Genomic DNA, 13,034 nt, shown 5'->3' with positions numbered 1-13,034 from the left:
GCTTTGAGATACGTCATCGCAAACCCTCGCAGCAACTCCGGAGTTGAGTATTATTATTTTTATCATTATTAACATCGTTATTCTTTTACAGGTTTGGAAACTATTCTAATCAACCTCCCTGTAGCTATAGCAGCTAATAAATGATGGTTTCTAGGTCTCAAATTCAGGTCTTGGGCTGCAATATTTCACATTTTCTCATTGTACTGTAATTCTGTAGTCAAATCTCTCAGCATTTTTCCTTTATCTACTAAGGCAATGGTCCTATGGACTCCTGAAGATATGTCCTCTGGTAGTAATGCTTATCCTCCCTAGTCCCTAGACCACCAGGCATATACTCTCATCCGGGCATTCTGCCTACCTCTAAGTCCATGGTTAACGACCTTAGCTGATAACCAAAAGGTTAAATATTACAGTTTACCCACAGACACCTTGACCAAGAAAAATCAGTCATTCAAACCCCTCTGGAGCACAGTTCTATTATGAAATAACTCAAGGTCATCCTTAGTTGGAGTCAACTCTAGGGCAGTGTTTTTTTGTTTCTGTTTTTTGTTTTTTTAATCATTTTATTGGGGGCTCGTACAATTCTTATCACAATCCATACATACATACATTGTGAGGGCAGTGTTTTTTTAAAGTCCCCAGTAAGTACTGAAAACACCAATAAATATTCTCTGGTCAGATAAATTCTTCAGAATATACAACCCAAAACCGAACTTACTGCTATCAAGTTGAGTCTGACGCATGGTGACCCTATGGGACCAAGTGGTCCTTGTGGGTTTCTGAGACCCTTGATCTTTACAGGAGTAGAAAGCTCTCATCTTTCTCACAAAGAGCAGCTGGCGGTTCCAACTGCTGGTCTTGTGGTTCCAAGCCCAGCAAGTAATCCGCTCTGCCACCCGGCTCCTCCAGAAAGTATCAAAAGATATCCATAGAAAAATGCCATAATTTTTTCATGTTACTTTTCCATGAGCTTTTGAAGTCTCCCTCCCAGGTCATACATGCTCACTCACGGGACCAGCGTCATCTGCCAGTAATGAGGGGGCATGTTTAGAACATGTGTGGGCGTGGGCACGTGGCTCAGATCTCCTAACCAGTCACGACTGTAACCAGGGGCTCCTCAGGCCTAACGTATATGAGGTGTCAAACTACAATGTGAAGATCTCTGCGCTTCAGAAACCCCTCAATTACTCTCAGCAACGAATCCGGAGGCACCGACCGCTCCATGGAGTCTCTTGCTCCCCCGACATCTCACTAAAACACCGTGGAGATGGCACCTGCGTCTTGGATTCCTTCATCGGTGTCGCTGCCTCCTTGAAAAGCACTAATAAATGCCAGCGAAGTGAAGGGCAGAGATTATAGGCTTCTTTCTTTTCACAGAAAATTACCACTATCATCTGGGTGGGGACCAGCAGCATGTCATTAGCTGGAATAATTCAACGAAGCGCAGCGCATCACGCCAGTTCAACGGAAGTGTCTGCGAGTGACTCGAAACGACGCTTGGAGTGTTCTCTGAATTTCGGTCCATCTCATGGCCACAGCGGACTCACGAGTAGCAGAATTAAACTGATAAACCGGGATCTGCATACGGGAACTATTCTGGTATACGAGTTTTTTAGATGAACCTTCAATTCAGTGACTAGGAAAGTTAAAAGGAGGCAGTAGGATTGTTGTTGCTGTTGTTGTTGTTAGGTGCTGCCAAGTTGTCTCGGACTCATGGTGATGTGACGTAAGAATGGAAGGTTGCCTGCACTGTCCTCACAAGCATTGTTATGTCAGAGCCCATGGTGGCAGTCACTGTCCCATGTCACGGAGCCCATGGGGCAGTCATGGTGGCAGGCCAACTCACCGAGAGCCTACCTCATTTGTGATGACCGCTACCAAACACAGTGTCCTTCTCCAGGAACCACCCTTCCTGATAGGATGTGCAAAGAAAACTTAGTGGTAGCTACCCTACAACAAGGTGGTCCAGAAGAAATACACGCAAGCTCCATATGTAAGTTCTGATGAGGTTCTGTAAGCTGCACCGAAATGCAACAAGCAGAATAAAATTTAGTAACATGAACAGATTTAACCTAAGGTGTCCAAAAAAGAATATCATTTCAACAGCTACTCAGAAAAATATCAATGAAATATTTTACATTTTTATTACTAAGTATTTGAAATCAGATGTGTGTTTCATATTTCCATGAATATCGGTTTGGACTCATCACATTTAAACTGCTGAACGGCTACATCTGAGGAAATCAGTGACTAGCAGATTGTGGGTAATAAGGAAGCTGAGATTCTGATTGTATCGAGCCTCGGAAAATCCCCTTTGTGACATGTTAGCATGTTGTGTGTGGAGTGGATTCTGCCTCATAGTGACCTGGTATGAGAGAGAAGAACTGCTTCCTAGGGCTGGCTGGGCTGTACTCCCTATGAAAACAGGTTGCCAGGTTTCTCTCCTGTGGAGAGACTGATGGTTTGAACCACCAGCCTCTCAATTAGCAGTCGGGTGTTGGAATATTGTGTGACCGGTGCACTTTCTGATAACTGTAAACTACTTTAAAGTTTTTCTTGTGCAAACAATTTAACTTCACCAAAAAATGAAGTTAGTTTTTGATTCCTGAGAAAACAATTTTAAACCTTGGAAGTTTCCCGAGATATTGATACACTTTTATTTTGCAAATGTATGGGCATTGATCAGATTACAGGGACTGCTTAATAACTAGAATCTCAGAAAAGTGACTATGATTCAGTCAATCGTGTGAAGATTAGCCAAAAGTTCATTTTCTTCTGTTTTTCTTTCCAACAATAAGGTCTTCCTCTATGCAAACAGATGAACAGAAGAAACCTCATGATTTCATTTCCTTGTTCTGTGATTTTATTGGGGGGTGGGGGGGGCAGGGCATGGGAAAATGAAGTTCTAGAAGAATCACAGTCATGCCTTCTCCTTGGTTAAGGAAAGAATTGCACGGAAGTGAAATTGTTTTCATTAGCCAGGCTTCTTGGTTTGTTCAATTCAGAAACACAATCCAAATAGCTTGGTCAAGGAAGCGCTAACCACTAGGGATTTTTCTCAGCCTCAAAGATCAATCACTGTCAGAAATCAGTCTCTCTCATTTTTTTCTGCCTGCCAACATTGGTCTCTCATCCCAACTTTCTCCACACACTAGAATTATGACTACCAGAGCTTCCAGATTCATGTCAACCAACATCATCATCAGAGCAGAGAGGATTCTTCTACATCAATTTCCAGGTTAAAAAAAGAATCCAGGGCAGCAATCTGATTGGCCCAGGTTGAAGTGTGGTAGCCAAGACTGTGTGTGAGAGGCTACACTAGAACCTCACGGCTATAAACGAAAGAAGGCTCAGTTTCCAGAGAAGGGAGAGGCACCCCACACCAAGAACATACTGACGTCCTTGTGCCACTCTCTCATGCAAACCAGGAGGAGGGCTTCCCTATAGGACGCTCCTTCCCAGAGCCAATCAAGAAGTACCTGAAACGACACAAACCCCAGACAGGGCCTGCGTCCAGGTTTCCAAGCTCGGAATTCAGCCTTCCTTTCACTACTCTAGCAATGTTTGCATTGGAAGTAATACCACACACTAAAGATTGTTTTAAACCTCGCTAGGGTATACTGGTAGTCACCAGAATTTGGGAGGTGCTATTGACACTAGTAAAGATGGCAAGACTTCCTCTCATGGCAAGACCAGTCCCTGGAGAAGCGCAGCATGCTTGGTTTAGTAGAGGGCAATGGAAAAGAGGAAGGCCCTCAAGTATTTTTTAACTGCCAATAATATTCTGTTGAATATTGAATATTTATCTTAAAACCAAATATAGTTTATTATCAGTAGGGGGCAGCTATCAACTTTAGTAAAATTTCTAGTATAGTTATGACTGAGTATTTAAATGATGGTATAGTTTGATTATAAACTGATTCTTATTTCTCCTTACAGTGCAGTTAGAGCATTATACTGATTTTTTTAATTATGTAGATTGAGATGGGAATTTTGGTATCATGAAGAGCAATGATTGCCCACCATGGTGAATGTCACTGATCTCTCTAAGTTATACACCTGAAAAATGTTTGGCAAATGTTACATATTTTGAAAACAATAAAAAATAATTAAAATACTTTCTAAAATATGTTTGTTGAGCTTATAAAAGTTAAGAATTTCACTGCAGGGTACTAAAGGGGACTTGTGGCAATCCTAAATGACAGAAGGCTTGAAGAAAAAGCCCTAGAGGGAGGTGGAAGGAGAAATGGGAGGGAAAGAGGCAACATACAAGTAGAGAGGCCGAAAAAGACATTGAAAAGGGGGAGAGTCTTGACACAGGGATGTATGTATGGATTGTGATAAGAGTTGTACGGGCCCCCAATAAAATGATTTTTGAAAAAATGAAAAGGGGAGAGTCAAAGGGAGGATGAGAAGGCAGGATGAGAAACAAAGCTGTCCTCCCCCAGCCTTTACATGACCTTCCTCCTGTGACCCTCCTCTATCTTCCACCCTACAGCCATTCGCAGACTAAGGGCAGTAAGATGGCCAGTGACACCACTTCCTGGGCAAGAACAACTGCAAGTAAATTATTTCCAGGATTCAAATTACAAACCTCCCACTGCCTCTACCCGTGGGCTACGCAATAATAACCATCCAGCAAAGAGATATAGAAATGGAAGTCAGTGATCCATGGCGCACCCAGAGGAAGCCCCTACTGGAATATTATACAGCAGTGTCTAAGGATAGTGACTAAATTCTCTCAGATTGATACTTTCAGGGTTCACCCATGTAGGAGTGTGATAGTTAGGTTTGTGGTGCCAACCTGGCTAATAGGAACATATGGGATTAATCAGGTCACAGTTTGATTGGAGAACAAAGAGATAAATGGTTCTGCAAGGTTCACGCTGGTCTCTCTCTCTGGTGATTGGACCAGTGTGATGCTGCTTTAGATAGTTCTCTGCCTCAAACTGTGAGCTACTCTAGCTGTGGGCCAGGTCAATCCATGGTTCATGTCACTGGAGCTTGAGGCTCCTTCGAAACCTGCTTCAGCATCACTTGAGCTTGAGACTGCTGGAGCCTGTCCCCTTGCACTACTTGAGTTCAATATCCCACCAGGCCTGCTTCCCAAAGCTCCTGAGCTACTACTGGCTGCTGCTGACCCACCCTGCTCTTTGCTGCCGTGGGCAGGCTCTGCCTGCCCTGCCAAGGAGGACTCCACTCTCTGCTTCCCTGGCCTTGGACCGGCAGCCCATGTGAGTTAAAGGACTTCCAGTATATGAACTGTTCCAGGAAAGCGAGTTGAACTGAGTCTTCAGTACTGCTGTGTAGACAAATTAGCTGTTATATTCCATATATATATATATATATATATATATATATATATATATATATATATATAGAGAGAGAGAGAGAGAGAGAGAGAGAGAGAGAGAGAGAGAGAATCATAAGTGTCCTGGTTTGTTTCTCTATAGAACCCTGCCTAACACAAGCAGCATCAATCACAAAGGACAAAAGTTGCCTGATTTCACTTAGAGGACAAACCCAAGGCAGATGTCTAGAGAACAAAGTTTATTCCTGGTTAACCAGGAGCCAGAGGAAACCAGAAAGATCCACTGTTCAGAAGCATTGTGTTCATTGTGATCAAAATTTAGCAAGGATTAATAGTGAATGGTTACCCAATATTATTAATGTAATGTAGATCACTAAATTGCACATGTAAAAATCATCAAGTAGGCAAATGTGTGCTTTATATACTTTTACAACAAAAAGGAAAACGGGTTAATGATACAAACTAATTTATAAATAAAGAGGACTTCATTTTAAATGCTCCATATTACAAAATTATCTTATGATGCACGTTTACAAACAGAAATTTAGCCAGGCTTGGAGCAGGATATTTTTAAAAACACAAAAATAAATGCTGTGATAATGTAACAGAGTTTATTTCTTCAATTTTTAAAATAGTGTTGTTACTGTTAATTATTGTTTTAAAAATCTGTTTATTTCATTCTTCTACCTCCCTTCTCAAATCATCCCCCACACACATGTTGAATTATCACTAAACTTTTCTGAACTTCCAGACCAAATAAATCTTTTATTCCATGTCATAGTCCTTCTTTGACATGCCTTCAAAATTTTTTAAGCTTTGCTCAGCAGCTAATTAGAATCAATTACACCAAAGTTTTCATTTTTAAAGCAATTTTCAAAAATTTCTATTGTGATGTTAACCTCGGTCAAATTCCTTTGCCTAATATGGAAATGAAACTGTTAATTTCAGTACCAGAATGTGGCTATTCTTTAGCATAAGAAAATCCTACAGAATATATGCACCAGATATGTGCATCTTGCGGGAAGGTGAAACAGTTTGTAATATTTAACATATGTCTGAAGGTGGGTCTTTTAAGTAGCATACATTGAATATACATACAGAGGAGTGTATTCAAGTTTGGGCAGGGAAGTTGGCCGAGACTGATGCACATTATGTACTTCCACTTGCTGGTTTAGCTCCGTGCCTTCTAGTCACTTCTGAGTTGCAGTGACCTGGTGTACAACAGAAGGAAACATTGCCCAGTCCGGCCCCATCCTCCCAATTGGTATATTTGAGTCCATCACTGCAGTCGCTGTGTCCATCCATCTTGTTGGACCATCTGGTGTCAATCCTTCTTAATCCACAAAAAACTATGTGGTCGCTCAGAGGTATTGTGCGAACGGGTTCAGACCACCGCAATAAAGTGAACATCGCCATAGAATGAGGCATGCGAATTTGTTTGTTTCCCGTTGCACATAAAAGCCATGTTTACAATAGATCATAGTCTCCTGGGAGTGCAATGGCATCATGAGGAGCTTTGAAACACTGACAGAATTACCAAAGTGGCACAGACACTGGACTCGCAGGAGAACAGACCTTTGGGAACACGGAGGACACAGGAAAGGACTGCCACAAACCCGCCTCCCAGCTGTGAAAGAGGCGGTATGGCTGGGGAGAGCAGCGTGGAGAAGCTTCCGTCTTCAAACATTGTGGGCCAAAGAAGGCAAAGCTCATCAAACCCCCTTTGCCTAGACTTCTAGCAGCAGCTCTCAAACTGTCATCGGGTCTCGCCATAAAATGCTTCTCTCTTTCGTTTCCACCAAACAGGCCTGCCACTCTTACTTCAGGCCACTAACGACCAACACAGGCGTGGCTCACCACCCTGTAAGGGGGATTCACAGAATGCTTGGAGCTCTTCGGATGAAAGAAGATGCCGCTTCTTAATGTAGCTCTTCAGCAGATGTTGGCTTGCTGCTGGCGTGTTCAGTGGAAAACAAACGGATACCTCGGACTCCGCACATGACTCACTGATCTTTCTAGAGTTCGCTTTAGACTCCATGCCCTTGCCCAACTATGAAACAAGAACAAATGCAATCTCAGATAGCCCCTCCTCTTCCTGCCCTGTGGCATAGTGGTTTACAACTTGGGCTGCTAACAACACAGGTCAGCAGTTCAAAACCACTAACATCTCTGAGGGAGAAAGATGAGGCTGCCTACTCCAGTAAAGAGTGATAGTCTCGGAAACCCATAGGTCAGTTCCACCCTGCCCTATGAGGTCGCTGTGGGTTGGAATCCACCCAGGGCAACTAGTTTGGTTTAGTGTTCTTCCAGCAAGAAACAGTTGTCGGTTCTCAAAATGAATCTAAAGATAAGAGTATTAGCCCTAAAAAAATAAAATCATACAAAGGCAGTTGCTAGTGGCAATGAACATTTAAACCCAGAGCATCTTATCCCTGATAATGTCACCAGATGTGAACCCACCAAGACACTCTGAGGACTGTTGGGGCTGAGGACTTGTGCACATCCGTTCTAACTAGAATTTCTTAACTAAATGGGGAAAGGTAATATGAAACAGGAAAGTGTCGCTTGGCCCCTTCTAGCATTTTCTTAACCCTTCTGAGCAAGAACACTTTCTCTTTAAAAAAAGAAGATTCTAAATGTTAAAAAAAAAAAAAGAAGAAGAAGAAGATTCTAACCTCTCCTAAAACTAGGGGAGGGGATGAGTCAGTCAGGGTGCGATGTAGCACCGATGAAGAATACAGCCTTCCCCCAGATCCTGGAAGCTTCCTCCCCACAACTACCATGATCCGAATTCTACCTTGCAGGACTGGATAGGGCAGAGGTCGTACACTGGTGCATATGGGAGCTGGAGGCACAGGGAATCCAGGGTGGATGATACCTTCAGGACCAGGGGTCTGAGGGGCGGTACTGGGAGGGTAGAGGGTAAGTGGGTTAGAAAGGGGGAACCAATTACAACGATCTACATGTGACCTCCTCCCTGGTGGACGGACAACAGAGAAGGGGGTGAAGGGAGACGTCGGATAGGGCAAGATATGACAAACTAATAATCTATAAATTATCAAGGGCTCATGAAGGAAGGGGGAGCGGGGAGGGAGGGGAAAAGAAAAGAGGACCTGATGCAAAGGGCTTAAGTGGAGAGCAAATGCTTTGAAAATGATGAGGGCAAAGAATGTACAGATGTGCTTTACACAATTGATGTATGTATATGTATGGATTGTGATAAGAGTTGTATGAGCCCCTAATAAAATGTTTTTTTAAAAAAAGAAAATGCCTTGTCCTGTTCAGCACGTTCCTCCTCTCCACAACTAGAGCTGACGTATTACTGTGGATGATTAAAGGAATCCCTCAGAGGAGAGAATGATTCTCCTCAGATTGACTGAACAAGCTCTGAAACTAGTGGTATACAAGTTTTTCACTTTCAGAATTTTCAGAAATTCAGACAGCTGTTTTCACTCTGCGGGCGGGTTTTGAGCTCGAATGTTTTCATTGTTCTGCTTTTGTCCTCCCTACAGGGCAACGGGTATTTGCCAAGTAGTGTGTCCCATGTCTTACTTCAGCTCTCTCCTCCTGGTAACATGAGGCCAGTGTCCCATGATGCTCGCTGCTTAGCAGAGGTGTGAGGCCCTAGATAATAAATGTTGTTGTTGCTGTTGTTAGCTGCCAGAAAGTTGATTCTAACTCATGGTGACCCCATGTGTGCAAAGCTCCAGAGGGTCTCCAAGGTCATGCCTTTGGGGAAGCAGTCTGCCAGACCTGCCTAGGAAGCCCCTCTGGAGCAATTCAAACCGGCCAACTTTCAGCTGGAAGTAGCCAATTACTTATCCATTTGCATCACATAACTGCCACTTGTAAATCATTTGAACAAGAAAATATTTGACTAAAATCCTAAGAGTAAAATATGATATCAACTCATTAACATTGAGTCAATACCAATTCATAGTGACCCTATGGGACAGGGTAGAACTGCCCTGCTGTTCTCCCCAAAATGGCTAATGTTCCAGAACTGCTGAACTTGTAGATCACAGTCAAACACTTAACCATATGATGATATTTGTAGCTTAAAAAATTCTTATGTCATCCAGTCATGCAGCAAACTATATTGAATAACTATATATCTTAAACCTAGCTTCCTTAAGGAATTCACAACCAATGAGAAAGACAAACAAGTCAGCAAGTTTTGTAATATAGCAATAAAGGTTATGATTGACATAAGCAGTAAATGCTAATGAGCCCAGGGAATGCCTTAACATACACACACAAGTCTCAGAAAGAGAAATGGGAAACAGAAAATCCAGGGAAGATTTCCATAATTCGGTAATTCCTAAATTGAGCCTTTATCAATAATCAATAGTAATAACAAGAATATCAGGATCCCTGGTGACACAATGAATAAGGTTTTGACCATTAACTGGGAGTTAACCATTTCCTTCTCAACAGCACCTCTACCAGAAAAAAGACCTGTCATTCTACTCCTGTAAATATTTACAGTGTTGAAAACCCTGTGGGGAAGTTCTATTTTGCCCTGTAGAGTCACTATGAGTTGGAATTGACTTGACAACACATAACACTAACATTAACTCTGAACAAAGCATCATGTCTAACATTTGATATAAATCCAGTTCCCATCAAGTCCATGTGAATTTATGGTGATGCCCAGGTATGGCAGAGAAAACTATACTCCATAATGTTTTCAATTGACTTTTTTTTTCAAGTTTATCAACAGTACTCTTCTGAAGTAACTTTGAGTTGACTCAAATCTCCATCCTCTTAGTTGGCAGGCTAGTGTTTTAACTGTTCGCATCGTCAGGGATTCCAACATTTTATCTTTGTTTGCCTCATTGTTTTTGTTGCATTACAAATGGATTTTTATATTACGGAAAAGCTATTTGAAACTTAAGAAAGGAAAGAAACTTGGCAAGGATCACTCAGTATGTGGTTCTTCCAAAGGATTTCAGTGAAGTTGCCAGACAAATGAGAATTGGGGGCAGATGTAAATTTTCCCTAACTCATCTGCCAAGGGCAATTGAATTAAACTCTTATTAGAACTATTATTACAGCTGTCGTTAGGTGCATTGAGTCAATTCCAACTAGTAGTTACCCTGTGTGCAAAATTCCACCTGGTACTGTATCACCTACATAATTATTGCTATGTTTCAGGTTACAGCTATGGCCCCTGTGTCGATCTGTCTCATTGAGGACCTTACTCTTTTCTTTTTTTTTCTACCAAGGATAATGTTCGATCACAGAGATTGACAGTTCCTAATAACAAGTCCAAAGTAAGTGAGATTGAAGTCTCCTCATCCTAGCTTTCTAAGGAATATTCTGGCTGAACTTCTTATAAGATAAATGTGTTCCTTCTTCTATCAGCCAATGATATAATGGACATTCTCCACCAATAAAAGGCATAAATTCTTCTTTAAACTTCTGTATTCATTGTCTAATTTCCATAAGAATGTGAGGTAACTGAAAATACCAGGGTTTCAGTCAGACACACCTTAGTCTTCATAGTCACAACTTTGCTTTTTAACATTTTAAAGAGATCTTCAGCAGAAGGCAAACACCTATCTGTCAGTTTGTCATAGAGTGGTGGCCCATGTGTTGTGATGATGGAAACTATGCTGTCAGTATATCAATTTCAGCAGGTTCACTCATAGCAGACAGGTTTCCATACAGCATCCAGATTAAGAGAGACTAGGAAGAAGAACATGGCAGTCTACTAAGGGGTCAGAGCTGGATCTTCAAAGTAGTCTCAATCAAAGTTTGGGGGAGTTTTATTTGCTGATGGGGAAATTACTCAACATGAGAAAAAAAATAGTTGCAAATATTGATTAATAATTTGAATGTGCTATCAAAAAATAATATATCATTACCAAGTGGGATTCATATGAGGAGGCAAGGATGGATCAACATTTGAAAAACAATTCATGTAATCCACCACATAAACAAGAAAAAGGATGAGAATCATATGATCCTATCCATTGATATAGAAGAAGCATTTGACAACATCCAACATTCATTCCTAATAAAAACTCTTAATAAAATAGGAATAGAAGGGAAATTCCTCAACACAATAAAAGTCATATATAAAAACCAATAACCAACATTACACTTACTGGAGAAAAGCTGAAAGCATCTCTACTGAATAAAGAAACCCAATAAGAATGTCCATTAACTACAATCTTATTCAACACTGTGCTGGAAGTCCTAGCCAGACCCTAAGACAACAGCAAGGAATTAAGGGAGTAGAATTGGACAAAGTGAAATTTTTTCTATTTGCCGATATAATTTCATATAGAAACAATCCTAAGGTATCCACAATAGGATTGTTGAAAACACTTGAGGAGTTTAGTGGAGTAACAGGATACAAGATTAACAAGCAGAAATCAATTGGATTCCTACATACTAGCAACAGGTATTCCAAAGAAGAAATCAAAAGAAAAATACCATTCACAATAGGCACACAAAAGCTGAAATACCCAGGAATAAACCTAACCAAAATAAACAAGACCTGTACAAAGACGACTACAGAATTTTATTACAAGAAAATAAAAGAGTTCTGCACAAATGGAAGAATAACCTGTGTTCATAGATAGGAAGATTCGATATCATGAAAATGTTAATACCACCTAAAGCAATCTATAAGACCCGATACAGAAAGTCCACTAGGTGAACTGGACTCTACCTCAAACACACCTGTAGCCTGAGGACTTAAGACTGAAAATTCATGTTGATTGAAGAAGCAGAAGACAGCTACACCAAGAGTATTGAACTGCTGGTAGGTGGGCAATAATTGACTTACTACATCAATATTCTCTATATTAAGATATATATTATTCTGGCAAACCTGTGACTGACATTCTCAGTGAATATTATTGTAAATTTTCCCTGACAACCAACTCCCATTGTTTGTGTAAACAGCGTCCAGCCACAAAATGATTTATTTTGTACAAGCCAATAATTCAAATATTGCTATACATAGTTAGTCCACATTTACCCAATATAACCCCTGTGCTGTCCGCCTCAACTAATTTTAAAAATTCGTATCCAGAGCTAAGCGATAATAATATTAATGGGAGAACTGTATGCTCCAGAGAGATTACTGATAAGACTCTCTACCATAAATTAACAAGGAGGTCTCTAAAGAGAGCCAAAGGCATATTTTTTTTAATGTAGATCCAGGAATGGGTTTGGGGTCATACTAAATCCTAGCTCCAATTTAAGAATTATTTCTAGGCGTCATCCCACAATTGGATTCCTTCATACTGGCAATGAGAATTCCAAAGACGACATCAAAAAAATACCATTGCTTTATCATTGATCATTAGTGTTCAATGTATCATTCTTGAAATGGTCTATAAACTCAAATGGGATCTATTAAGTCATATTTTGACAGTTGTAGACTTGTTTTATTTTCTTCAGCTTCAACTTGAACTTGTTTATCAACAATTGATAGTTTGTTCCACAATTGATCCCTAATTTTATTCTGGCTGTTGATTGATATTGAGCTTCTCCATCATCTCCTTGCATAAATGCAAACTATTTAACTCTCATGTATTCCATCAAGTGAGGTCTACATAGCTGCTGCTTATGTTGTTTAGGAAAGGTATTTCTAATAAATAAGTCTTGTAAAATGTATCTATCACTAAGGCCATTTTTTTCAACTGTTGATAATTCCTCTTTATTTCGAACTTTCACATTCTAATTACCAGTAATTATCACTACA

At 40.7% G+C, this 13,034-nt stretch overlaps 1 pseudogene; it reads left to right on the top strand.

The window, feature by feature from the left end:
* LOC142439984 (phospholipid phosphatase 5-like) overlaps positions 1-8,931 on the top strand; it is a 77,114-nt pseudogene extending 68,183 nt beyond the window's left edge.
* The last annotated feature ends 4,103 nt before the right edge of the window (positions 8,932-13,034 follow it).

The sequence above is a fragment of the Tenrec ecaudatus genome, chromosome 2, assembly GCF_050624435.1.
Source record: "Tenrec ecaudatus isolate mTenEca1 chromosome 2, mTenEca1.hap1, whole genome shotgun sequence".
NCBI lineage: Eukaryota > Metazoa > Chordata > Mammalia > Afrosoricida > Tenrecidae > Tenrec > Tenrec ecaudatus.
The sequence above is the reverse complement of the archived record's forward strand: the minus strand, read 5'-3'. Positions and strand labels throughout refer to the sequence as shown.